General features: G+C 53.4%; 1 protein-coding gene and 1 long non-coding RNA gene across 5 annotated transcripts in view; one reads left to right on the top strand and one right to left on the bottom strand.

Annotated features, from left to right (window-relative positions):
* ZFAND6 (zinc finger AN1-type containing 6) overlaps window positions 1-14,382 on the bottom strand; it is a 50,601-nt gene extending 36,219 nt beyond the window's left edge. The window contains exon 1 of one of the 3 annotated variants that reach the window (XM_070400675.1): window positions 14,223-14,382. The gene's annotated coding sequence lies outside the window, so the exon portion shown is untranslated. Of the gene's footprint in view, window positions 1-5,299; window positions 5,364-14,222 lie in introns of those variants that run through there. The other 2 variants (XM_070400676.1, XM_070400672.1) reach the window with 2 other exon arrangements.
* Window positions 14,383-14,615: 233 nt separating this feature from the next.
* LOC138998393 (uncharacterized) lies at window positions 14,616-22,410 on the top strand. Of its 2 annotated transcripts, none has more exons than XR_011469153.1 (3): window positions 14,616-14,818; window positions 20,326-21,703; window positions 22,068-22,410. It is a non-coding gene; the product is annotated as an uncharacterized lncRNA (long non-coding RNA). The 2 variants fall into 2 exon arrangements; XR_011469152.1 differs by having other exon boundaries at window positions 20,326-20,536; window positions 22,068-22,380.
* Window positions 22,411-27,520: the final 5,110 nt, after the last annotated feature.

Here is a 27,520-nt window from a genome sequence, read left to right as displayed (position 1 = left end):
CCCCAAACCTTCTGCTTTTATAATGAGCAATCGTGCATTTTTATTAGAAGTTAATAACTGCATCAACTCTGGACTACAGGATTCAACCCTTTCAAAGAAAACATTCATCTATATTTTCAAAAGTTCTATCCACTTCATCTTTTTCTCTTGCTACCAAGATGCTTTCAAAACTACAGATGAAAAAGGATGTTTTTTAAGCCCAATGAAGGTGCTTTTGCCTTAAAATATGCTGTGGGGGATAATGAAGAGAAATAAAGGTAAAGAAATATAGTATTTGAAATAAAAAGTGATTCTAAATCAACTATTTCTAGGTGAGATCAGCTGCAGCATCTCACTGCTTTGATGAGGTGGTATTTGATGTGGGAAACGTGCAGCCTGTTCTCCTACCTGTGAGTGACCAGCAGCTTGACAGGTGCTCACAGGTGGACGCATCACACACCTGGAGGCAAAAGTGGCCCCAGGTGGGGCTCCCTGCTGCCTGAGGAGGTCAGCAGCGGCTCACGGCTCAGGTAAAGCCTGTCACACCTGACCTCACCCTCCTCTCACAGCCTGGCCTCCAGCTTTTATTAAACGTGAGGAATTCAACAGCTTTGAAACTCAAAACTTACCACACACGGAAAACTACCTTTATGCTCCCTATGTCTCATTCTTTTATCTTTTCACTAGAGGCCCGGTGCATGAATTCGTGCACTGATGGGGTCCGGCTGGCCTGCCCCAATGGGGGGGGGGGGGGGCTGCGGGCGGTTGGCTGGCCGGCCCCACACGACTGGGGTGTTGGGGGGGGCCGATCGGGGGCGATTGGGGCCGGATCAGGCTGGTTGGCTGCCGCAGTGCACGTCACAGCCACTGGTCGTTCTGGTCGTTCCACCGTTCTGGTCGCTGGGCTTTCATACATAGAGCTACTCTGCACATTTTAAAGTGTCTCTCTTGTTTGGGATGTTCCAAAAAATTGTCAGACCTGCTTTAAAACAATGTTTGCCTTCAAGCACTTTTAGACGAAGGCCAAGCGTTGGAGTCTCCCTAGAAGGAAGACCCAGTGAAGTGGAGCCGAGGGGGAAGGTGGCGACGCAGAGGGCTGGCCTGGGAGGCTCGGAAGGGCTTCGGCCAAGGTCAGGTCCAAGTGTGGAGCCACCGTCAGCGAAGGCGACCGTGGCCCACCGGGCAGCCTTCCTGAAAGGCCTCGCTGGTTACATGAAGGGAACACCCGGAACTTGGTCAAAGTGTTTAGGGGCTGCAGGCGGGAATGTTCAGCGCACAACTGGCTGGTGTGGTCACGCACCCCAGGCAGGCAAGAACGCTCCAAGGGCAACGAGGAATCAGGGAATCAGGCCGGCGAGCCGCGCGGTGCAGAGGGGGGTGCAGAGCCAGAGCTGGAGGCGACCGTCAGCCAGCAGGCAGGCAAGTCATCGAGGGAGGAGCCGGCGGGGCCTGGGCCGAGATGGAGGAACAGCCTGTGGAGTCCAGCGATGCTGTGGACGTAAACCTGACAGGAAGCTGGGGCTCCCTGGGTGCGGGAGGAGGCTTCCCTGCCCTGGACCCACCGGCTGTGCCGGGAGGGAAAGGGCCCCAGGGAGCTGCTGGGAGGACAACATGAGCAGGTGGGTTAGCCTTGTTGAGGTCCACGCAGGCCTGGAGGAAGGGATGGCCGTGGGACTCAAGCGCAAATAGAAGTCCCGGATTTAAGACGCAGATCTCGGAACCATGTATGTCACTGCACAGGGGCCTGGAGGTGACCCGAGAAGCCGGTGGGAACGGGGCAGGTCGGCACCCTGTGCAATTCCCGGACTGAGGACGGACAGCTCCAGCAGGAGGCCCAGGCAGCGCTATTACACGCGTGGGAAGAGTCTCAAGAAGGAAAAAGTTATCAACAAAGAGTCCCCTCCTCACACATTCGCCGACTTTCACAGAGAAGCCGACGGTCCCGTCCCCTGGGATGGAGAACAGAGACCCTGTCACTGCGCCCAGGGTACGTTTTACCGACTTACTGCCCATGCAAATCACTCCTCCTGCTATTAGGAAAAATAAAGCTCAGGTTCTCTCGATTCTACAAGAACGAGGTAGAGCCGCCACGCGTCTCATCTCGCCTCAACGTCACGGCATTTCAAGAGTTCACTTCTCCCGCTAGGAAACGGGTTTCTGCCTCTGAAGCAAACTTCTTACCAAAGGCAGAACGAGATACCCGGGTGCGGCCCACCAGAGACAGGACAGGAGAGAAAGGACCGAAAAAGGAGGAAAGACACGCCTTCCCCCAGGGGACTAGGAGAGGAGGGAGCCCATTAACAGGAACCTCCAGCCGAACCTGAAATGACTTTCCCTAAAGTGTTATGTTTACCGTTACCGAATCTTCATCTCTACCTGGCGGCAATAAAATTAATGGGTTAAGAAGAAAATTAGATACATTTCCTCAAATGCAGGACAAAGTTAATATTCATGACATAAATATTTAAGCAACAACACAAATTTTTAAATATGCAAGTGAAACTCAATCGGTCTATTCATGAATAAAGTATTTATCTGTCTAAATGCTGGCTTCTCTAGGAAATTCAAATGCCTAGAAGATGGATTTCAGAAGAATTCTGTCACTAATGAAAAGTGGTTAGTTTTAAGTTTTTCTTTTCTTTTCCAAATAAGAAAACCAGTGTCTGGAAAATTGAACTTTTCAGGTCTAAGAAAATAGACATTAAAACAAACAAACAAACAAAATGCAAAAATCCTTCCCTTGAAACAAACACGATAACCAACACTGGCTCGGGAAGTTGGATACACTAAGTTATCGGTAAACTGAAGTAAAAATTTACAGATAAGTTATTTAAGTTTCAACATGAGCGAGACAAACGCAAGGTCACACCGGCTCGATCCCCGGCTGCATCAATGAGTCAGCGAGCGACCCAGGACCTCCCACCGCCTTTTAAAAGCGGCATTAGGACTGAATTGTCTCGGTTTTTGCTTTAGAACAACTTCGCAAGTTTATTCTGGAACAACAGTTAACAAGTTTCATAACGTGAGCAGGTGCAGCTATTCCAGTTCACAGACTCTGGCGAGAGTCCATGTGATCAGCAGTTACTGCCAACAAAGCAGGCTCTTACAGACGGACAGACGGACAGACGGCATGCGGGGACCCCCTCTCGGATGCAGCCCTCTCCCCTTTGACTGACAGCCTGTGAAATCCGCTTTCAATCCTACATCTGTACGGACACTTTCTGCATCTACGCTGCGTTTTAAAAACTCAGAAATGCGCCAACAGTGACACAGGTGCTCCTGTCTGTTCAGGGACGGGCGGAGGGACGTCGGCGGGCGCTGCCCCAGCCCCCTCCTGCACTGCTCCTGAGATGTGTCATTTCAGAAGGTATTTCCTCTGGGCTGTGCGCACCAGCAGCAGGTGCCCAGGAAAGCAGGCCTGAACCACAGTGCCCGTGTGAAAGATTAAGCCAGCGGTTCTCAACCTGTGGGTCGCGACCCCTTTGGGGGTCAAACGACCCTTTCACAGGGGTCGCCTAAGACCATCGGAAAACACATATATAATTACATATTGTTTTTGTGATTAATCACTATGCGTTAATTATGGTCAATTTGTAACAATGAAATTGGGGTCACCACAACATGAGGAACTGTATTAAGGGGTCGCGGCGTTAGGAAGGTTGAGAACCACTGTATTAAGGCCTTCATGGATGGAAAGCAATAATGTGATGAGTAAAATACCCAAAGACATAATTGCTCACTTAAAAATTTTCCCCATGTCCTTGAGGTGATTTTAATGTCCAGAAAATGGGTTTAGATCCATCTACATCCTGGAAAAGAGAATTTAAACTAGGCTGTTGGTTTAGGCAAAACGATGAACAAGTCCGAGGGCGGGAGAGGCACACGTTACCAGAACATTCCAGGGCCACGTTAAAGAGATCTGGAAGCACTGCCCGCAGTGGGCAATAGAAGCTGGAACATCCTTTTTGAAAAGCAATTTGGCCAATGAAGTGTTCGCATCCTTTGATCTAGGTAAGCCCACTCCGGGCGATTTTCCCAAAGCAAATGAACCATTTAAAGAAAAGGGAAATGTTTTTCAAATTTCCACATAGAAGTCTGTTCAACGCAATGCCATTTTAAATGGTGAAACATTAGGCACAATCTAAATATAACACAGGCAAAAGCCTAAAGTAAGTCCCACTAACAAAAAAAATTATACAGCAACAGAAATTAAAACTAGTTGAACATCAGATGATACAGTGTAGTAAAAAAACAACAACACTGCACTTCTTTACAGTTGTGGGAAAAATACAAGAACATGGTAGGACATAGAAGGGAAGATAAAAAAGATAAGACCGCCACACAGATCTTGTGGGTGTGTGGATGACTTTTCTTAATTTTTTAAAAATTATTATTATTATTATTACTGCTGCATTACTTACGCGATAGAGTAGAAAAGCATTAATTTAAAACCACTGTGTGATCTGCAGAAGCCGTTTAGCAAATACAAGCATTATACTGGCTGAAATGCTTAGCTAGCACTTGGGCTGATTACTCAAACTTTTATACCTTAATTTCTATGAAATCAAAGAACAACACTGTGAAGAAAAGAGCATCTAAAGAAACCTTCTGGCACTGGAATAACACGATGATTTCCTCGGTGGGAACTGTCAACAGACTCACAGATCCTTTAGGAAAAACGTTCTGGGCGCCTACATGGGATTCATTCCCTGTTACAAAGCGTGCTCATCACTCACCCACGCCTTGGAATAAAGTTTGAAGGAGAAAGCAGTTTCACCTTGTCCGTATACAACAAATCAATGATTTCTTAAGAGAAAGCTAAAAGGATAAGCATATTAGAAATGCTAACATATTGCTAAATTTAGAATAAACTGAAGTTAAAAGGCAGGGGGTGTGCAGGGGAAATTAACGGGCATTTCAGCTTTCTACACACACATTTCCCACGTCTTCCAGCCACTTCCCACCTCGAGTTCCAGGAAAAGGACCTCAGGTCGCCCCCCGCGCCGTCGGCTGCAGAACCCGGCAGGTAGGTGGCCCCACAGGCCAGCCCCGAGCCGAGCGGCTGCTGGAGCGGATCTGACCCGGACATTTTTTTAAAATGACACTCAGATTCGGACCTGAAAATCACGGTAAAACAAAGTCGAGTTTGATCTCTCAGCACCGATTTCCTGCCCAAACAGCCCTTTTGTTCTGCTCCCTGCCTACTCCTCACGCTGTTGGCATCAGAAACGGCGACCAGGACAGAGCCGGGAGGACACAGAGCGGAAGCGATCAGAGCGCAGGAGGAAGGGTCAGGAGAAGATGAGAACAAAAATCCTACCAACAAAACCTCCACAATGTTGTTTGCTTCACCTCAGATTAACTTCACTGAAGCTGTGCCCGGGCCAACCAAACCTGCACGCCAAGCCCCGCCCCCGCCCATCCCAGTGGCCGAGGCGCCAGGTCCCCGCCCCGCTGGCGAAACCGGCGCCTGTGATTGGACACGGCCACTACCCATCATCCTAAAGAACTTTTCCTGGCTAGCAGGGTAGGTTACACCCACTGAACCCCCGGCTAAGCTGGTTTCTTAAAGGAACAGAACGGAATGTTCCCGCTGCCCCCTCCTCGGCTATTTGCTGACTCTTTTGTCTGCGTAAAAACAAATGAACCAACAGCCGTGAAAACCTCACAGAAGCAGCGTGAGTTTGTAGTTCGGTGACCAACTGCTTAGAACACGAGGCTTTTAGCATTTGGTATTTTTCAGAGCCGAAAAGACCCCCTTTTCAGGGAGTTAACATTTTGCCTGAATAGTTTACATTTTAGAGCGGCCACAGAAATCCGCGGCCACGCCGCGCAAAGAGGAACAAAACAGCGTTTCCTCCAAGGCTCCGGGAGACGACTGCACCTTAGGTGAGAACACACAGCACCTGAAATACTGACCCCAACGCACGGATGTCTACGCCGCCGATCACATTGATACTTACGTCCTCGGTGTAACGAGAGCGAAATCGGCAGCGACACCAAAAATCGGTATTTCTACTTAAAACTGAAAAGTGTCGGGCAGAAATGTCACTTCCCTATTCGCACACGTACAGGTGTGACGGTGTGTGTTTCCCGGTTCACACTGAGGCACAGCAGGCGGGCGTCCAGAACAGGAAAAGGCAGCTCGCCCTAATGACCCGTGCGGGCAGGCAGCTGAGGATGTTATTTATGTTGTTTTTCAAAATAAGGGCGGACACTATTTTGTGCTTTAAGGCGGCACGGGCGCCCTAAGACGCAGCTGACGGGTGTACGCCCCTAACCTACTAAATCATAGTAAATGTTATTTTTACTACAGCTTCTAAAGAGAGCACATGGACACTCCGATTTTTAAACAAACAAAAAAAGACCTCGTATCACTTTAAGCGTTACTAAATTTGCTACCTGTTACTATATGTTTATTTGTTAGAACTGCTTATGTTTTAACAGGTTGGCCCATCAAATATGACTCTGACATGAGTCATTATCTGACTGAGATTCACATCCTTCAATAAAGTCCATTTTTCACCTCTACCAAAAATCTGACTGAGTAATAAAAGCAAATTCAAACTGAAAGCAAACTAAAGTGGCTCTTCTTCAAATATACGTTAAGTTTATATAAAGAATTTTCAATATAAGTTTACAGTTTTCAAAGTTCAAAACCCTGCGAGCATTTTTCCTCCAAGAAAATCCACGTCTAGAACACAGAGCGGAGGGGCTTGTTCTGGATAAAAAGAGACGCCTTTGTGAGAAAGGGAAACGCACATAATTGCGAGGAGACATGACTATGGGGCGATTCCCTGCAGAAGCCCAACAGCTGCAGGCGCCGTTCTGCCTCGGAAGTGGCCGGACTGAAAGGCCGTTCACAGGCCTCCTCCCAAGACCCTCTGCACGGACTCGCGGCACTTCAGGAGTCAGGTCCAGGCTGTCCTCCACGGTGGGACGGACGGACACTCGCTGAGGAACACGGGAAGCAGAAGAGGCCCAGGCGCCAACAGCAGACACAGTAGACAAGCTGAGTTACAGCCGGGGACTGGGGAGAGCAGGACACGGCAAATGCTTACGTCTTAAAATCTGGCAAGCATAAAACCAGTAGACAGTGATGGGAACCAAAGAAACCTTTGCCCCGACACCGTATCTCACTGCCAAGTTAATTATTTGTACAAAACAGGCACTCGTCACAATCTCTATATATAAAAGGCTAATACGCAAAGTATCCCCTCGGGAGTGCGACCGGGAGACCGACCACTCACTATGACGTGCGCTCACCACCAAAGGGCAGCATGGGACGAAGGAAGGCCCCGGCCAGCAGCGGGGAAGGGGCCCAGCCGGCAGCCGGCAGGTGGGGAAGGAAGGCCGGATCGGCCCTGATTGCCAGCCGGGCCTAGGGACCCGACCTGTGCATGAATCTCGTGCACCGGGCCTCGAGTATAACACCAGGATCGCTCTCGATCTAGAGCCAGAAGAGCAGAGAGGTGGACATGGCTATTCCAGACTGCGCGGAGTCCTCCGGGATCTCCTTGAAAGAAGTTCAAGGTGATAAATACCATCCTAAGGCGGCTCACAGGTTAAAAATAAAGGTATTGTGTTCGCCTTCTAAATCCGCAGCAGAAGGAAAGAGCAGAAATAAAGGGAGGACAGTGACAGCACGCCCACGATTATTTAACAATATTGCCTCGTAGGAACACGGTGTCTGCGAGGTCTCGGACTCCCCGACTGAACGTGACAATATCACTTCCCCAACATCAACGAGTCAAAGGACTGACTATCTCCCTGTGGGAGCTGCTCGGAGGTTGACATCAACTGCAAACAACTTAGGAGAGAACGAGCTGGCGAACAACTTGTTCTCGATTCCCTTTTGATTAAAAAGTCCCCATCGAGGCTCGGCATCTCGTCTATGAGGAACAGCCTTTGGGACAGAGAGCAGACTGGGGCCGGCTTTAGAATTTCACAGGATGAGAACAGCCCACACTCGTCTTCCTACAGAAGTGAATCCTTCGCGTCATCCCTGGGCCCCACAGGCGGGTGGCATGGCTGAAAGGACCCCTCTGACACGAGCAAAACATGGCTGGGCTCACTCAGGAGAAAGTCTGAAAACCACCAGCTAATGGAGAAAACAAGTGATTTTTAAAAATATTTCCCTGGCCCTCGCTGGTGCGGCTCAGTGGGTAGAGCCTCGGCCTGAGGACTGAAGGGTCCCGGGTTCGGTTCCCCTCCAGGGCACATGCCTGGGTTTTGGGCCCGATCCCCAGTGGGGGGTGTGCAGGAGGCAGCCGATCCATGATTCTCTCTCATCATGGATGTTTCTTCTCTCGCTCTCCCTCTTCCTTCCTCTCTGAAATCAATAAAAATATTGTTAAAATAATAAGTAAACAAATATATTTCCCTGCCAAATACACATTGCCTACGAAAGCGAGGTCGGTGCCTGGGCGTGCAGTCCCTGATGTGCATCTTCTAAGACATGAAGGGGAGAAAGCAGAGTGAGTATGGCAGGAAGGGGAGGTGGTGACAGGCCATTCAGCAGAATACGACGCACAGAGGAAACAAATAGAGAAGAAAGCAAAAACCAGCTGAAAGAAGACGCATCTTTCTCAGAGACAGCGAATCGCGTTAAGTCCAGCGGGCGAACAATAGATGCGAATTAAAAAGGAAAAGGGAACCCTAACTGGTGTGGCTCAGTGGTTAGAGCGCCGGCCTGCGGACTGAAGGGTCCCGGGTTCGATTCCGGTCAAGGGCATGTACCTTGGTTGCAGGCACATCCCCAGTAGGGGGCGTGCAGGAGGCAGCTGATCGATGTTTCTCTCCCATCGATGTTTCTAACTCTCTATCCCTCTCCCTCCTCTCTGTAAAAAATCAATAAAATATCTATATATAAAAGCCCAGTGACCAAACAGTGGACCAACCAGAACGACCGGTCGACCGGTCACTATGATGCATACCAGCCACCAGAGGGCAGATGCCCAACGCAGGAGCTGCCCCCTGGTGGTCAGTGCGCTCCCACAGCGGGAGCAGCCGCTCAGGGGACAGGTCCACAGCCACGCAGCTGACCGAGATGCGCGGTGCTCCCACAGCAGCTGATCCCTGCAGGCCACGCCCCCCACCAGTGCACGAATCATGCACCGGGCCTCTACTAAAGAAATAAAAAATAAATAAAAAGGAACAGGGATCACAATGCTGCGACCACAGGCTAGCAAAGGACAAAAGCATCCCTAATCCTCAAGTATGTTCACGCGCCGTGTCACATACCCACGTCGGCTGCGCGACACAGAACAGTGACAGGAGACAGACTGGCAGCTGTAAGTCCCCTTCTCCCTCCTTAGCAGCCTCAGCGAGGAAAAGGTGAAAAGATAAAAGGGGGATCACTAGCTGTCAAAAGAAAAGCTTTCCTGGTCATAGAAAAACTTTAGACGTTATAGTCACTAACACAATTTTGAAAAGCACCAAACAGGTGACATTCTCTGATGATTACACAGTAAGATTCCAAGTTAACAAGAACGCGTATTCATTCATCAAACCTTCTGAACACCTACGACACGCTGGCACCACCAGCCGCTGCGGAGGCCACTGTAGAAACGTAGGGTCTACAGTCAGTGAAAAGTTTGCATTTTATTGTCTATGGAGACGGATCGCGTTTGGGGTAAGCTTTGAAGGGGGAGGCAGGCTAATCCTGTGTAGAATTCAACTTGTTTAGAGATGCGAATACTCACAAACAGAAAGGCTGGGGGTGTACCGGCCAAACTTCAACAATGGTTACTTACTCTAACTTTCTATTCCTTCTTCAAGTGGGTTTTTTTTTTTAAGCCCAAAACATGTTGCCCTTATAATCAAATCCAAAAATGAGGTTTTTAAAAAACAGAACAAAGCCCAGCTGGTGAGGCTCAGGGGTTGAGCATCGACTTAGGAACCAGGAGGTCAGGGTTCGATTCCCGGTCAGGGCACAGTCCCGGGGTTGCGGGCTCCATCCCCAGCAGGAGGGGTGCCAGAGGCAGCCGATCCAGGAATCTCTCATCATTGATGTTTCTCTCTCTCTCTCCCCCCCTTCCCCTTCCTCTCTGAAATCAATAAAAAGCATATATAGTTTTTAAAAGACAGAACAAAACAGCCCTTCCAAAATAAAGCATCCTGATTATCTGTCTGCAAACTACATATACCAGTGATGGTGAACCTTTTGAGCTCGGCATGTCAGCATTCTGAAAAACCCTAACTGAACTCTGGTGCCGTGTCACATATAGAAATTTTTTGATATTTGCAACCATAGTAAGACAAAGACTTATATTTTTGATATTTAATTTATATATTTAAATGCCATTTAACAAAGAAAAATCAACCAAAAAAATGAGTTTCGTGTCACCTCTGACACGCGTGTCATAGGTTGGCCATCACTGACATATACTATAAAAAAACAATAATAAACTCAAATCATCTCTATGCCTATGCCTTTAAAAACAGGTTATTCAAAGCTATACATAAACTCCTATTACACACACACACATACACACACCCCATTTTCAGGAAATGAATGCTGCTCCCTCATTTGTCATGTCCCTGCAGCGAGCAGGATAAACAAACAGAAGCTCACCTTGGGCGCTCCCAAATCTCGGCCCAGGAAGGGACAAGCACTTAAGTGGGTGGTGAGCAAACAGCTCCAGGTGAATACCCCCCGCGGATCTTCCCCCAAAGGACACCCTAACCCTTTCCTGCAGGCCCTGCCACCTGCCAGGGGCTCCCCTTAACCCCCGTCTGTGACCCTCGAAGGATCAACCCGCACAGGCTGTTTTCACCGGAGCCTGCTGGGGCGCGGGAGGTTCCAGAAGGGCAGGCACACCTCGTTTCGTGGCACTCCGCTTTCAGGTGCTTCACTGAAGTTGCCTTTTTTTTTTTTTTTTTAAACTGAAGGCAAGACCCTCCACCAGCAAAAAAAGATTCTTTTCGATACATTTTTTTTTAATGATTTGCAGAGATTTCCTGACAGCTCGTGGCTTGTTTTCATTATCTTTTAAAAATATATATATATATTTCTTTATTGATTTCAGAGAGGAAGGGAGAGGGAGAGGGAGGGAGGGAGGGAGAGAGAGAGAGAGAGAGATAGAAACATCCATGATGAGAGAGAATCATTGATCAGCGGCCTCCTGCACCATCGAGCCCGCAACCAGGGCACGTGCCCCCAGGCGGACGCTCTACCCACTGAGCCACACGGGCCAGGGCTATTTGCAATACTTGCTTTATGAAGGTGATCTGGAACCAGACTCACAACATGTCCAAGGTGTGACTGTCATTTGCCAGATTACACAGGGTGGAGAGGGGAGCACAGCCAGAGTGATGGATGTCACATACAATCAAGTGTGTTTTTCCTACTTTTTTTTTTAGAGAGGGAGGCAGGGAGAGAGAGAGAAAAGAAAAACATCCATGTGCAAATGACACACCCATTGGTGGCTTCCCCTATATGCCCAGACATCAACCCGCCACCCGCTGGTGTATGGGACAGACACGCCAACCGCGCCACACTGGCCAGGGCTCTCTGATTTTCACACTGAAAAAGGTCACGCCTACTGCCAGACAGCTCACGATGTGATTTCAAAGGAAAAGATCCATCACGCGCAGGTGAACAAGAAATCCTGGTTTCTCAGGCACAGGCTCAAAACACAGGCACGAATCCTTACGGCTACGCACCCCCCACGAGAACAGAAGGGAGAACCCTAACGTTTTTCGTGCTTTTGATTCATTTCATTTCCAGCATTTCCATCGATGTCGCTCCCGACTACCTAAAACTCTGGCAATGCGATCTGCACTCTGTGCGACAGAGGCTCTTGCTCTTGGGCACCAGAGTCAAGAAACAAGAAATGTTCCGAGGGCTGACTGTTGACAGCAAAACAAAATAAAAATAAAAAACAGCCCACAATCAAAACGCCCGTGAGCGATGGAAGATGAAGACATCGCTGTGCGGCAATGAAATGAACAGACTACGACCACACGCAATTTTTATAAAACCCAGGAGAAAAAGCAAATGGAAAAACGTACAAATATTATGTCATGAAACTTTTTTTGTTTTTTAAAGGCAAGGGGATGATGAACACAAAACCTACCAGACTAGACCCATTACCTGGGTGAGGAGGAACAAGGACGGGAAGAAACACAGAAACAGATCCAAGTTTGGGGGTGGAGTCATGGATTGTACTACGTTCTGCTTCTTTATACCGCACTGTGTTACATAGTCGTCTTTTGTGGTACATTAAACACATATTACATATTAAACATATATATATGTGTGTGTGTGTGTCCATATACATGGAGGACACTTATTCATTGATTTTAGAGAGAAAAGGGAGAGGGGGCGAGACAGAGACACACCTATGGGTTGCCTCCCAGAATACACCCTGGCCTGGGGTCGAACCTGGGACCCTTCAAGTGCATGGGGGGCGGGGGGTGAAAGCTCCTACCACTGAGCCACACCGCTGGGCCAGGGCTAAAATATGTATTTCAATATTTTCTTGGCTTCCTGAAGGTATAACCGACACATGATAAACTGCACCTCCTTCCCGTGGGAGGTGTGATTGGTTTGGACACAAGGAAGTTCTTGCCACGATCAAGATAAATAGTCCACAGCGATAGAGCGTCGGCCTGCGGACTCAAGGGTCCTGGGTTTGATTCCGGTCAAGGGCATGTACCCTGGTTGCGGGCACATCCCCAGTGGGGGGAGTGCAGGAGGCAGCTGATCGATCTGATCTCTCTCATCGATGTTTCTAACTCTCTATCCCTCTCCCTTCTTCTCTGTAAAAAATCAATGAAATATATTAAAAAAAAAAAGTCCACAGTCCTGGCCCGTGTGGGTCAGTGGATAGAGCCTCGGCCTGCAGACGGAAGGGTCCCAGGTTTGATTCCAGATCAAGGGCACATGCCTGGGTCGTGGGCTCCATCCCCACTAGGGGGCGTGCAGGAGGCGGCGGATCCACGATTCTCTCTCATCCATGTTTCTCTCTCCCCCTCCCTCTCCCTTCCTCTCTGCAATCAATTAAAAAAAAAAAAATAGCCCACCAACCCCTAAAATTACCTCCTGTGCCATTGGGATCCCTGCACCTCCCCTTCCATATATTTCCATTTTGTTTATTTTTTTTAAATGCATACAACAGGTTTTATATATTAAGCAATCCTAGAGCGATTGTCAATTTTATTTTTTTAAAAATTTTCATGGTTCCTGAGTCCACCAACATTCAACAGGATCGACCGAAAGAAAGCGTTGCAAAGCCAAATTTTGGGGGAAATGTTTAAATTTGGGGAAATTTCAATGTGCATTTATTTGTCAGGAAAAACTTTTCCCCACCCCCCCACCCCCAAGCCCTGGACCCTAAGGACCCGGGCAGGGAGGGCGCCCTAAAAATAAAAAAATATAAATAAAAGTGGTAACATAATCGTTACATAATTAACCTCAACATCCAAAGTTTGTGGGTCTTTAGGGGCTCGGGGGCCACTGGAGTCTGGACACGTAGCGTCACCGCGTTGCACCCCTCAGGCTAATATCACGTGCCAACTACACATTAATTAAAAAAAAAACTTTTTGAACAGTGTAGGGGGCGTTTGACACTTTAAAAAATAAAATAAAATCCCGGATTTTGCAAAAAGGAGCTTGCAAACCATCCCAGATCGCCGCCCCGCGTTGACGGCCGGGAAACGGGTCCAAATAAAAACGTCCACCCGCTGCGGGCAGGTCCCGTCGGGCCCCGACTTCCGAGTCGTGAAAACAACAACAACAAAAAACAACAACAAATCACGACAGCGCGTCGCCCGCGCGCGGCCCCGAAATAAAGTTAAAATCGCTCCCAACACCCACGGGACTGGCCCGCGCGACCCCGAAAGTTACGACGTCGAAAGAGGGAGAGAAAAAATGCACAAACTCTGGGCCCAGCCGCCCGGGAGCGCGACCAACTCCGGCCCCTTCCCGTCGGCGGGCGCGGCAGGTGGAAGGTCCCGGAAGGGCAGGCAGCCCGGGCGCTCGGGGACTTGGGAACTCGGGGACCCCGGACGTCCGGGACCGCCGCCCGCCAACTGCCCCGGAACACGGCCGCGGGGGTTCCTCACGCCGCGCCCCCCTCCGCGCCGGGACCCTCGGCCTCGGGCCCTCAGCGGCCGCACGGCCCCCCGCCGCCACCTGCCGCCCTCCGTCCGCTTCCGGCCGGGCCCGGCCGCGCCTCACGGGGAAGGAGGGGGGGAGGGGAGGGGAACCGGCGCCGCCCCGGCCGCTCGCTCCTCACCTCGCCTCACCTGGCGGCGGCCCTCTCCGCCGGACGCGCTGCCCGCCGCCGGTCGCCGCGGGTGAAGGAGGACAGGTGAGGCCGACGAACCGCCGCGCTCGTTCTGGTCCCGTCGCCGCCGCCGCCGCCGGCCTCTCGTCCGCTGTTTAGTAAACTTTTCTGTTTGGTTGCTCGGCCTGTGACGCGACACGGGAAGTGCTCCTGATTGGTCGGCGCCCAGCGCTGACGCGACGCCCCGCCCCCCGCTGCTTAATTATTACCGGCCAGGCGGCTCGCAGGCCGAGGGCCGGGGGCGGGGCCGTGTTTCGGGGCGCGTGGCGATTGGCTAGATCCCAGAAGAGGGCGGGACCTGGAGAGACCCCGCCTCCTCCGCCGGCGCGGTTCCGCCTTCGCCTCCCCTGACCTCCCGCCATGGCCTCCCCCAGTCAAGGCCGTGAAGCGCGGTGTCTGGGGTCTCGGGGACCGTGGAAGGGGCTGGAGAGGAGGAGCAGGTGCCTCTGCCACCCGCCGCGCCGCGTCCCAGGCGGGTTCCTGTCCGCGACTGCGGCTCCGGAAGAATCGCGCTCCGCCTGCTAGTTGTGCAGGAGGGAATCCGGGTGAGCTCGCCGACCTGCAGCCCCGGGGGCTCCCCGGCCGTGCAAAGTCCGATCTCGGGGTGCGGCCTGGAGGAGGGCGGGGCGCCGCCCGGTCCCGAGCTAAGCCTTGCAAGGGAAGGATCGCGCCGGGAAGCGCGCGTGCACACGCCCTTCCGCCCCGGGTCCCTGCAGCGCGCCCCCTGCACCTCCCAGCCGAGCGGGGCGAGGGGTGGAGGACCATGGCTCCCCGGAGCCACCCCGACTTCGGGCTGACGTGCAGCACCAGCATCGAGGTTGGAGGTCAAGGTTCCTCCCGGGACCGCGAGTGAGCGGCTCGGCTGGGCTGAAAGGTAGGAGGCGGACCGGGTCCGAGGATCCCGTCGCCTTTAAAGTTTCATGGTTTGCTCCTTGTGATTTTTTTTTTTTTTTTTTGCATCATCCATTTTGCTGGTTTAAAAATGTAGCATGAAAGGGCCGTCTATCTGGATTTCTGAGCTTCGGGGGCGTCCCTATGAATTGCACGCTGTGGATGGAGTCTCTCGCACCGCCCTCGCCCTGCGGTGGGTCTCACTTGGGGAGAGGGAGGTTCGGAGGAGGCAGCCGGGGCTTTGCGCTGCTGGGAACCGAAAGCAGCATTTTCCTGCTCTGAAAAAAGGCAGGTCTAGTTTTGATTGATAGATGCTCCAGGGGCGTGGTCAGGGATGCACGTGTCAAGTTGAACCCACAGGGCAAACAATTACCAGGGGGTCGGGCCGGTGTGGCTCAGTGGTTGAGCATCCACCTAGGAACCGGGAGGGCAGGGCACAGGCCCGGGTTACGGGCTCCATCCCGAGTGTGGGGCATGCAGGAGGCAGCTGATCCATGACTCCCTCTCATCATGGATGTTTCTCTCTCTCTCGCTCCCTCTCCCTTCCTCTCTGAAATCAATAAAAATATATTAGAAAATAATAATAAAATAAAATAAAAACACTTTCATTATGTTGAGGCCCTGGGCAAGCACTCTTGTATTTTTTTTTTAATATTTTTTTTATTGATGTCAGAGAGGGAGGGAGCGGGAGACAGAGAGAAACATCAATGATGAGAAGGAATCATGGATTGGCGGCCTCCTGCACGCCCCACCCTGGGGATCGACCCCACAATCCCGGCCTGTGCCCTTGACTGGAATTGAAACGGGGGCTCTTGAGTCCGAGGGCTGGCGCTCTATCCACTGAGCCAAACCGGCCAGGGCAGAAAGTGTGTTGAAAGAGCCCTACAAACTGTGGACTAACTCCACAAAATAGGATTTTTGCCCAAGGATGTCTTCTCTGGTAGAGAGGCCGGATTATAATGGAAATGAGGGATCGTATTAGCCTCAGTGACTACAGGTCTAGAGAACCAAATTAAAAAGTAAATAAATCATCATAATAAAAGGCTAATAGGCAAACGGTCGTCACAACTCAACACCATAACGCCGTAACACCGTGACGCCTTAAGGACCCATCAGCAGGGACCTGAGGCTGCAGACACCGCCGCCTCCCTCTCCCTACCCCCCCACCCTTCCCGGCTGCCCGGCGGGTCTCGGTCTGGCGAGATTTTGAGGCAGGCACGGGTGGGCCGGGACTTGACTCTGGGTCCCGCGGCGTGCCCCAGACTCTGACAGGAGTCTGATTTCCAGATACATTTTACTAATTTTCTTTCGTCTCTGACACTTCTATAATAGAGAAAGGGCCAATAGCAGTATTAAAATATTTCCTCTAATGAATCCCCTTTTCGTGGGCACGAATTTCGTGCACCGGGCCACCAGTAAATAAATAAAGAACCAAGTTCAGCCCGTGACTTTGCTTAATGGGGAATGGGAAGCCACTGTAGAACTCTAAGGAGGAAGGAGGTGGTGGGTTGTAACAACCTGGTGGGTTCTGCTGATTCTAGGGATAATCTTGCAGCCTGGGGTCCTTTCAGCTGCTCACCGTTCTCTGGCCACTGGGTGGGAGGACGATAAGGAAGGAATTTACAATCTCGGACGGGGGTTCCCCTCGCTCGTCAGTCACGTGTTGGCTTGGTGACCGGGAGCAATGCCCAACTCCTGGGTTTCGATTTCCTATGAGTTTGGGAAACATCCGTGAAGAAAACAGAAGACCCCCTGCCTGTATAGATTTATTGCTCTAATGGGGGAGATATGGATGAAAAACATAACTTTTTTTTTAATATATATTTTTTATTGATTTTTTACAGAGAGGAAGGGAGAGGGATAGAGAGTTAGAAACATCAATGAGAGAGAAACATCAATCAGCTGCCTCCTGCACACCTCCTACTGGGGATGTGCCCGCAACCAAGGTACATGCCCTTGACCAGAATCGAACCCGGGACCCTTTGTTCCACAGGCCTGCGTTCTGTTCACTGAGCAACACCGGTTAGGGCGGAAAACATAATTTTTTATGCTGGGAGTTGGAAGACAGTAGTAAGTGGTAGAGACAGGAGAAAAAGTAGAGCAGGCCCGGCCGGTGTGGCTCAGTGGTTGAGCATTGACCTAGAAACCAGGAGGTCAGGGTTCGATTCCCGGTCAGGGCACAGGCCCGGGTTGTGGGCTCGATCCCCAGTGTGGGGCGTGCAGGAGGCAGCCGATCCATGGTTCTCCCTCATCATTGATGTTTCTCTCTCTCCCTTTCTCTCTGTCTAAATACACACACACACACACACACACACTAAATTAATAAAATTTTAAAAAGCTTAAAACTAACATGATCTGACGAAGATTTGATTTGATTTTTTAAAATTTTATTTTTATTGATTTTAGAGAGGAAGAGAGAGAGAGAGAGAGAAAGAGAGAGAGAGAAACACCAATGATGAGAATCGTGGATCGGCTGCCTCCTGCACACCCCACACTGGGGATCGAGCCCACAACCCGGGAATACCGTGCCCTGACCGGGAATCAAACCGTGTAACCTCGTGTGGCCCAAAAGTCGATGCTCAACCACTGAGCCACACCAGCCGGGCTCCGACTTAGGTTTTAAAGGATCGTTCTGGCTGCCGTGTGGCCAGCAGACCAAAAAGACAGGAAGCGTAAAAGCAGGGACACCTATGAGGAGGAGGCGCTGGCTGAACCCACGTGCCCGACAGCAGTGACTCGGACCAGGGTGGTGGGGTGGAGGCAGGGAGAAGGGGTCCCATTCTGGATATATTTTGAAGGGGACCCACTAGTTTCCTGGTAGATGGGGGGCAGGGTAGGAGACAGAGTTGGCGATGATCACACATCCTGGGTGCATAAGTAGAGGGTTCCGGCAGAGGCGTTGGGGGCGGGGGGGGGGGGGAGGATAGCATTTGGGGACTCGTCATCCTGTAAATGATACTTAAAGCTCTGAGGCTGATCAGGGGCACGGAGTTCAAGGAGAAGGAAGTGGAGGGATGAACCCCCGGAGGAAAAGGGGGTGGGAGGAAGCAGAACACCGGGTCCTGGGAGCCAGGGTCAGCCGTGTCCAGAGCTGCTGGGAGTCAGGTCTGATGAGGACAGACTTGACAGGTGCGTTCGGGTTCACGTGGAGGTCACCCCAGGGAGGGCGGTTCCGGTGGCCGCAGGGCCTGGGGGGAGTGGCATTCGTCCCTGACTCATGAGGGGTTTAATGGGGAGCCGGGGTGGGGGGGGGGTTAACATCAGAAAGATCGTTGCCAACTGGCAAGGAGAAGAAGTTCTTGTGGAGTTTATTTAGAATTAATTTTTCTTTTTTTAAAAAAAAAATTTATTGATCTGAGAGAGAGAGAGATTTGTTCCACTTATGATTCATTGGTTGATTCTTTTTAAAAAAAATATGTATATATATATTTTAAATATATATATTTATTGATTTCAGAGAGGAAGGGAGAGGGAGAGAGAGAGAAACATCAATGATGAGAGAGAATCATGGATCGGCTGCCTCCTGCACGCCCCACACTGGGGATCGAGCCCACAACCTGGGCATGTGTCCTTGACCGGAATGGAACCCGGGACCCCTCAGTCCCGCAGGCTGATGCTCTGTCCGCTGAGCCAAGTTGGCTAGGGCTAAAATATATATTTTATTGATTTCAGGAGGAAGGGGGAGGGAGAGAGAGAGAGAGAGAAACATCCGTGATGAGAGAGAATCATGGATCGGCCGCCTCCTGCAGGCCCCACACTGGGGATCGAGCCCACACCCCGGGCATGTGCCCTGACTGGGAATTCAACCCTGACCTCCCGGTTCATCAGTCCATAGATCCCTAGGTCCATGCTCCACCCCTGAGCCTCACCGTGCTTCAGTATCTTGTCTTCAAAGCGGAGATGATCCCTTCTTCACCGGGTTGGTTCATGCAGAATGCTCAGCGCAGGGTCCAGCCGAAAATGAGCGGTCAGCAAACGGTGGTCACACACGCTATCGAATTCGTTATCTGATCCCGTCGAGCCTACAAGGAGACGGCCTTTTGCAATAGGTCAGTGGGTAAGGACACACGGGCCCACTGGCAAGCCACTCAGAGTCCCTGGCAGCCAGAGCCGTCCAGGCGCCGAGCCCGGCCAGGAAGCTGAGAATGCGGACCAGACGGGGACACAGTGCTCCAGGGAGACTTGGAGCTGGAGGACAGGGCGAACCGGGGACTCCCCGTCATTCAGGGTGGGGCTCGGCAACCCGATGTTAAATGCACCCACAGACATTCACACACGCGTGTGGGTGCAGCTGGGTGGGCGTGGGGGCAGAGCCCACAGGAGTCGCCAGGCCAGAGCTTCCGAAAGGTCACCATAAAGCCCTGGCCGGTGTGGCTCGGTGGGTAGAGCATCGGCCTGTGGACTGAAGGGTCCCGGTTTCCAGCCCGGTCAGGGCACAGGCCCGGGTTGGGGGCTCCATCCCCAGTGTGGGGCGTGCAGGAGGCGGCCGATCCGTGATTCTCTCTCATCATGGATGTTTCTGACTCTCTCCCTTCCTCCCTGAAATCAATAGAAATGTATTTTTAAAGGAATGACATCCCAGGAGAGGTGTGGGGTCAAACGCAGGGTCCTCTGGGTGCCAGGCCATGGGGGTGCTCCAGGCTGGTCCCTGGGGGCTGGAGTCCTGTGTCCAAAGAGCAGCAGGGGAGACCTGGGGGGCGGGGGGGGGGGGGAGCCGGGAGGGCATGTGGCTGGCTCGGGGGTAGGGGGGCATGTGGCCTGGTCAGGGCTTACTCAGGCCCACTGAACAGGCATGAGGCCACCCCTCACTCATGCACGCTCCCTAGAGCAAGCATGTCAAACTCGCGTCCCCCACGCCACATGCCTCATGTATTTGGCTCGTGTTTAGCCTTTGAGTTTGACATGCTGGCCCGAGAGCCTTGCGCCAGCTACTGAGGAGGGAGCGGTGGACAGAGCTCAAGGCCGCCGCCCTTCCTGCTTCGGCTCCGGCCGGCCGGTGAGGCCACAGGTGAGGCCACAGGTGAGGTGTGGCCGCATCAGCCGGCAGCAGGTTCCAGTGGCCTGGATCTCGGAGCTGGGGCTGGCCGGGCGCCAGGCCAGGGAGGCGGGCGCTGACACCAAGACTGGTCGGGGCAGCCGGTGACGCCTCTCTGTCCCTCAGGCCCGATCCGGACCCACTGCCCCGGGACGTGTGCAGACGGGCACGTGCAGGGAAGCACACGGGCCAAGGGTGACCCGCTGGCCCCGCTGGCCCCGGACTGAAGGGTGTGAAGGAGCAACGCTGAACACAGACGGGGGGTCACCGGTGTGGAGTGACGAGGCCACCCGGCCGGCGTGGCTCCGTGGTTGAGCGTCGACCTAGGAACCAGGAGGTCAGGGTTCGATTCCCGGTCAGGGCACAGGCCCGAGTGGCGGGCTCCATCCCCAGTGGGGGCCGTGCAGGAGGCAGCCGATCCGTGATGCTCTCTCATCATGGATGTTTCTCTCTCCCTCTGCCTTCCTCTCCGAAATCAATAAAAATATATTTTAAGCCCTGGCCGGTGTGGCTCAGTGGATAGAGGGTCGGCCTGCGGACTGAAGGGTCCCGGGTTTGATTCCGGTCAAGGGCATGGACCTTGGTTGCGGGCACATCCCCGGTGGGGAGTGTGCAGGAAGTGGCTAATCGATGTTTCTCTCTCATCGATGTTTCTAACTCTATCCCTCTCCCTTCCTCTCTGTAAAAAATCAATAAAATATATTAAAAATATATATATATTTTAAAAAAAGAAAAGGGAGCACCCTACCCACATTACTGGAGTGCGTGTGTCTCAGGGGAACTCGGCCCGGACACACAGGCCCACAGGCACACGTGCAGTAGAGAAGCTGTGAAGTGTCCTGTGTGGGTGTCTCTCTTTTTTTAAAAATATATACATTTTTTATTGATGTCAGAGAGGAAGGGAGAGCGAGATAGAAACATCAATGATGCCGAAACCGGTTTGGCTCAGTGGATAGAGCGTCGGCCTGCGGACTGAAAGGTCCCAGGTTCGATTCCGGTCAAGGGCATGTACCTGGGTTGCGGGCACATCCCCAGTAGGAGATGTGCAGAAGGCAGCTGATCGATGTTTCTCTCTCATCGATGTTTCTAACTCTCTATCTCTCTCCCTTCCTCGCTGTAAAAAATCAATAAAATATATTAAAAAAAAAAAAAAAAAAAAAAAAAAAAGAAACATCAATGATGAGAGAGAATCACGGATCGGCTGCCTCCTGCACGCCCCACACTGGGGATGGAGCCCGCAACCCAGGCACATGCCCTGACCGGGAATCGAACCCTGACCTCCTGGTTCCTAGGTGGACGTCCCAACCACTGAGCCACACCGGCCGGGCAGGTGTCTCCTTTGAAAGGCCGAGGCGTGACCTGGCAGGTGCAAGCCAGAGCCTTCAGGGCAGCTAGAAGGGGCCCACCCCGTGGCTCCTCCTCGCCGCTCCCGCACCTGCGTCCTCGCTCACCCCTGGCGGCCCCGGGCCTGTCCCCAAACCTGCCCGCCACAGGCCCCCGGCAGGTGTGGGCCCCACGCGGCTCCGGGCCTCCCGTGCCAACTGCCGCTGGCAGCTGACTCGCCTTTGACTCACTGGCGACTCCACCCTCCCCCGCCCCGCGGCCTCTGATGCTCTCTCTGTGTTTGCCTCCTGCCCGACCAGCTCGTTAAGTCTTGGCGTGCGATGCTTGGTCTGCAAGGCGGTGGGCTGGGCGTCAGGCCGTGGTGGTAAACAAGACCGGTCCCTGTAGGCTGGTGCCCAGGGCGGAGGAGGAGAGCCGGTCCGTCAGAGGCAGGGTGCTGGGTGCCATCCCGGGCGCAGTCGGGGGTAGGGGGGGCACCCCTGGGCCGGCGGGACCTGGAAGCTGGCTCTGTTTCCCGGTTGCAGGCTGTGCTGTGGATTACGGCTTCATACCTGGTCCATCTGCCCCCATCCTCCCTTCACCCATTCATTCCTCGGCTCCCTCACAGACGATGGAAACGGAATGCAGCAATAAAAAGAACTTGCGGGGGGGACAAGGAGACATATGTAATACTCTTTGTAATACTTTAAGCAATAAAACAATTAAAAAAAAAAAGAGTTCATGAATCATCTAAAAAAAAAAGAACTTGCCTCCAGCCCCGGCCCGTGTGCCTCAGTGGTTAGAGCGTTGGTCTGCAGACGGAAGGGTCCCGGTTCGATTTCTGGTCAAGGGCACATGCCCGGGTTGCGGGCTCGATCCCCAGTGGGGGGCGTGCAGGAGGCAGCCGATCCATGATTCTCTCTCATCATGGATGTTTCCATCTCTCTCCCTTCCTCTCTGAAATCAATAAAGATATATTTAAAAAACGACGACTTCCGGCCCCACCTGGGACTTTCAGGGTCCCCAGCGTGTCCTGTCCCACCTGCCTCCCTCTTCCCTCTGCTTGGAAGGGCCTAGTCCCACACTCCTCCCCCCTCCCACCTTTAGACCTCGGCTGAGGTCACCTCCCCGGGGCAGGCTCCCCTGACCCCTCGACCAGCGTCAGGCCCCATCGTGACGCTTTCGTCACCTGGCGTTGTCACTCCGAGCGCTGGTAATTACGTGTTCGTCAGTGGGGCTGTTTCCTTAATGTGGGTGCTCCCAGGCACTTCTGGCAGCGTCTCATTTCTGATAGTATTTACACAGCCTAGCGCACGGTGACGCATTTCATACGTGCCAACGGGATGGGCAGGTGGATGGGTAGGTGGGTGGGTGGATGGATGGATGGATGAATGGATAGACGGATGGTGGATGGATGGGTGGATGGATGGGTGGATGGATGGGTAGGTGGGTGGGTGGATGGGCAGGTGGGTGGGTGGATGGATAGGTGGTTGGGTGGATGGGTAGGTGGGTGGGTGGATGGATAGGTGGTTGGGTGGATGGGTAGGTGGGTGGGTGGATGGATAGGTGGGTGGGTGGATGGATAGGTGGGTGGGTGGATGGGCAGGTGGGTGGGTGGATGGATAGGTGATTGGGTGGATGGATAGGTGGGTGGGTGGATGGATAGGTGGGTGGGTGGATGGGTAGGTGGGTGGGTGGATGGGTAGGTGGGTGGGTGGATGGATGGGTTATGGTGTTTTGGCCAGGCTCAAGCCTCGGACTAATGAAAGCACAGGGTCCTCTCGTTGCCACGTGCAAGTCCCAGCTGGAGGGCCCTGCCCTCCCAGCACAATCATAGCCAACGGCTGTGGCTGTGAGCTTGAACCTATGGTCCGAACACGTGGCCCCAGGTGCCTTGTGATAGAGTTCGGGTGCATGTAGTTGAGTGAGGTTGAAACTCACGAGAATGCTGTAAACAACGTGATCACGCCCCTACTTTGCCTCGTGGCATCTGCTATAAAATAAAGACACGGCTTGTGGGTGCTGGCGCTGTCTCCTCACCAGGGAGCAGCGTCCCACCGAGACCCGGCTATTATTCTCTTGTCCGTCTTTCCTTAATCCCCCCCCCCCCCTCGGGATCAGAGGGAGGAGAGCGGGCGGCCAGCGTGGATCTGACCGGGGCGGGCCTGGGGGCGGGAGGGATGGATGCCACTGACTTGGAGACCCCGGCTGAGGCCGTGAAGAGAACATTTTATTTTTCAATATATTTTTATTGATGTCAGAGAGGAAGGGAGAGGGAGAGGGAGAGGGACATCAATAATGAGAGGGAATCATGGACCGGCTGCCTCCTGCACGCCCCCACACTGGGGATCGAGCCTGCAACCCGGGCCTGTGCCCTGACCGGGAATCAAACCCCGATCTCCTGGTTCACAGGTCGATGCTCAACCACTGAGCCCTGTCGGCCGGGCCCGACCAAGCTTAAATGTGCAGAGAGCTTGGATATGGGTGGTGAGCCGGGGTTCTGGCCAGCGTGTCCAGGAGGCATTGAAGCCGTTGGGAGCCCCGGGAGCCCCGGGAGCCTGGGCCCTGGCCGTGGACCTGGCTGCAGGCCTGGCGATGAGCAGCTCACAGGCCGGGGGAGAGGGAGCTCGGCGTTCAGCTCTGCTCCTCGCCCACCGAGGCCCCGCGTGGCGCTCGCTGTTGGGGCATCCCCTCCGAGTCCCCACCAGGTGAAGGCCCGTGTCTTCTCGCCAGGGTCTGGCGCTCACCGTGTTCTCCGCTGCGTTAAGGAAAGGCCCTGTGTTCCCGAGGCTGCCCGAGGAGACGCCCACTCACCGGCGTCCGATGGCAGGTGTGTGACCTGTGACACCCTCCCTGCCGGCACCTGCCAGGGCCCGTCCTCTCTGGTAGTCACACAGGCACGTCTGCCGGACAACCGCACCGTTTCCCAACGAGCCCAGCCTGATACAGCTTCACCATCTGTCCACCCACCACCCTTAGGGCACCATCTGTCCATCCATCACCCTTAGGGCACCATCCGTCCATCCATCGCCCTTAGGGCACCGTCCGTCCGTCCATCCGTCCATCCACCCACCACCCTTAGGGCACCATCCGTCCATCCATCACCCTTAGGGCACCATCCATCCATCACCCTTAGGGCACCGTCCGTCCGTCCATCCGTCCATCCACCCACCACCCTTAGGGCACCATCCGTCCATCCATCACCCTTAGGGCACCATCCATCCATTACCCTTAGGGCACCATCCGTCCGTCCATCACCCTTAGGGCACCATCCGTCCATCCATCGCCCTTAGGGCACCATCCGTCCATCCATCCATCTACCCACCCACCCGTAGGGGCACCATCTGTCCATCCACCACCCTTAGGGCACCATTCATCCACCCACCCTTAGGGGCACGGGGCTCCCTAAAGTCCTGGGCAGGGCATTGGCAGGGTACAGAGGCTCATAGGAGAAGGATCACCCCAAGCCCTCGCCCAGTCAGTGTGGCTCAGTGGTTGAGCATCGACCTATGAACCAGGAGGTCAGGGTTCGATTCCCGGTCGGGGCACAGACCCGGGTTGTGGGCTCCATCCCCAGTAGGGGGCGTGCAGGAGGCAGCCGGTCCATGATCCTCCCGTTCCCAGCGTCCCTGGTAGATAGGAACACTCTTTCCAAGTGCAGGCCAACCGCTCCAGAGCCCACACCCCCAGCCGCCACCTCTAGGGGGCGCTCACACCCCGGGCCATTCTCCACCTGCCCTCATCCCAGGAGACCAGGTGTCAGGAGATTAAGGACAGCTCCTGTCAGGCCCAGAGCCGGCTGGAATTATTCAAACTCAGCAATCCTCGGAGCATCTACCTCGGCTACTTAAGTGTCATGATTCTAGGCCTCAAGGACCCAGCGAAGAGCAAATCAGACACGGTTGCTGCCTTTCCAAAGTCTAGTTAGGGCCACAAACCTGATACGAATCATCACACAAATAAACATCTTTACTAATAAAAGCATAATATGAGAATTAGACTTGACATCTTCCGGACAAAGCCATGGTGGCGGGAGCCAAGGCAGAGGCGGTTAGGGGCGATCAGGCTGACGGGGGAGAGCAGTTAGGGGAGATCAGGCAGCCAGGCAGGTGAGCGGTTAGGAGCCAGCGGTCCCAGATTGGAGAGGGTGCAGGCTGGGCTAAGAGACCGCCCCCCCCCCCCCGCACGAATTTCGTGCACCAGGCCTCTAGTGTAATTAAAAAGCTTGACAAAGGATCTGAGGGGAAATGACAGAGTACTGTGTGAGCATAAGGGGGCAGGATGAGCTTCTAAATGAAGACCCACAGCAAGAGCCAGGTGGAGAGCGGAGAAGAGCTTTTAAGGAGCCAGTATAGCAGGGTGTGCAAAGGCCCTGGGGCAGGAGAGAGGATTGCAGCCTGGAGACGAGAAGAAGCAGGGATGGGACATACCTCCGCTTCCATGGACATTTTAAGGGTTCTGGAATTCTTCCGAGAAGTAATGACCTATCTTTGAAGGGTTGTAAGCAGAGGGCCATCTAATGTGGTTTACTTTTCAAAAAGACGGGGAGCCCTGACCGGTGTGGCTCAGTGGATAGAGCATCGGCCTGCAGACTGAAGGGTCCCAGGTTCGATTCCGGTCAAGGGCATGTACCTGGGTTGTGGGCACATCCCCAGTGGGGAGTGTGCAGGAGGCAGCTGATGGATGTTTCTCTCTCATTGATGTTTCTAACTTTCTATCCCTCTCCCTTCCTCTCTGTAAAAAATCAATAAAAAATACAAAAAAAAAAAAAAGACGGGGAGGACAGAAATGGGAAAAAGAGGGAGACGAGTGTGACGATGCGACGGAGGATGGAGCAGCTACACAGCGGCAGAGCCGGGGTTTGAGCCCTTGCAGCCCGGCTCCTGGCTCTCGCTGTGTGGGCTCAGGCGGGGCTGCTGGTTGGGGCGTCCCCGGCAGAGAGCCTGGAAAAGCCTGCTGCAGGGGTGCCGTCTGGGTGGCCACTGTGTCCTCACTGGAGCGCCACCCAGGCCGCTCCGTCCTCACCAAGGGGACCTAACCTAAACCCCTGGTTCCTTCATTTTCAAAGCAAGATTTCACGAACCATGAAAAGACAGCGCTGCGGCTACAAATAGGGGGACCAGTGGGGTGGCCTCTGATCTGCTCCTGACCGCCTGCACCCCCAGGAATGTTCTGAAGGTGTTTGACCTCTCACCTCCCACAACCTGCTAGGGACCAGATGGGACCCATTGCCAAAGCTTTTCAAAGCCCCTGAGCCCCCCCTAAGTCTCTCTGTCTTGGAGCCTGGCCAGGGGGCAGGCAGAGAGGCTCGGACAGGAGGGGAAGAGAGGGCAGCAAGCGGAATGGTTAGCATCACGCGCTTCCCACTCACTGGCGTGTGCTCGCCCTCATCAGCTCACCTTGCAGCTAATTTGAAGGCTGTTTGTTTACGCTGCGTTTTCTTACTCATCTAATCACAGGCAGGGGAGGTTCTACAAGTTACACAGCAATTCAAGAACTCGGAGGTCAGGAAATGGGGTGACAGGAGTGGGTGGGCCAGGGGAATGAGGGAACCCAGCTGGACGTCGGGGCCTTTGCACCTGGCGCAGGCTTCTGTCCTGCCCCCTTTGACACACCCACCCGCAAAGCCTGCCTCCATAACATCTCCAGGACAGCCGGGCGTGTTCCCGTGTTATCTCCCCTAGCAGCTGGGACCCGCCCCAACTGTGAGAGCATTCCACGCCGCTAATGACTAAGGGCTTCAATCTCCTGCCGTCCTCGGCCCAGCCTCCGACATGGTGATGGTGGAGGTGTGCAGCCAGTCAGTGGGTGATGCTTGAAGCCTGGCGAGGCCTGGAATGCCCTCTAGGTGTTGGGGGGCGGGGATGGGGCAGCGAAGAAGCAAAGACTTGGTGTTGGCTTCCCCCTTCCTTGGACCCGGGCAGGGAGGAGGCATTGCACAGACCTGAGGCGTCTGACTCAGGAGGGGTGCATGGCGCACGCTACCACCCAGCAGGGC

Source organism: Myotis yumanensis, unplaced genomic scaffold, assembly GCF_028538775.1.
Source record: "Myotis yumanensis isolate MYYU_CA2020_CCGP unplaced genomic scaffold, mMyoYum1.0.hap1 SCAF_20, whole genome shotgun sequence".
Lineage (NCBI taxonomy): Eukaryota > Metazoa > Chordata > Mammalia > Chiroptera > Vespertilionidae > Myotis > Myotis yumanensis.
Note: the sequence above shows the minus strand (reverse complement) of the source record. Positions and strands in the feature narration are given on the sequence as shown.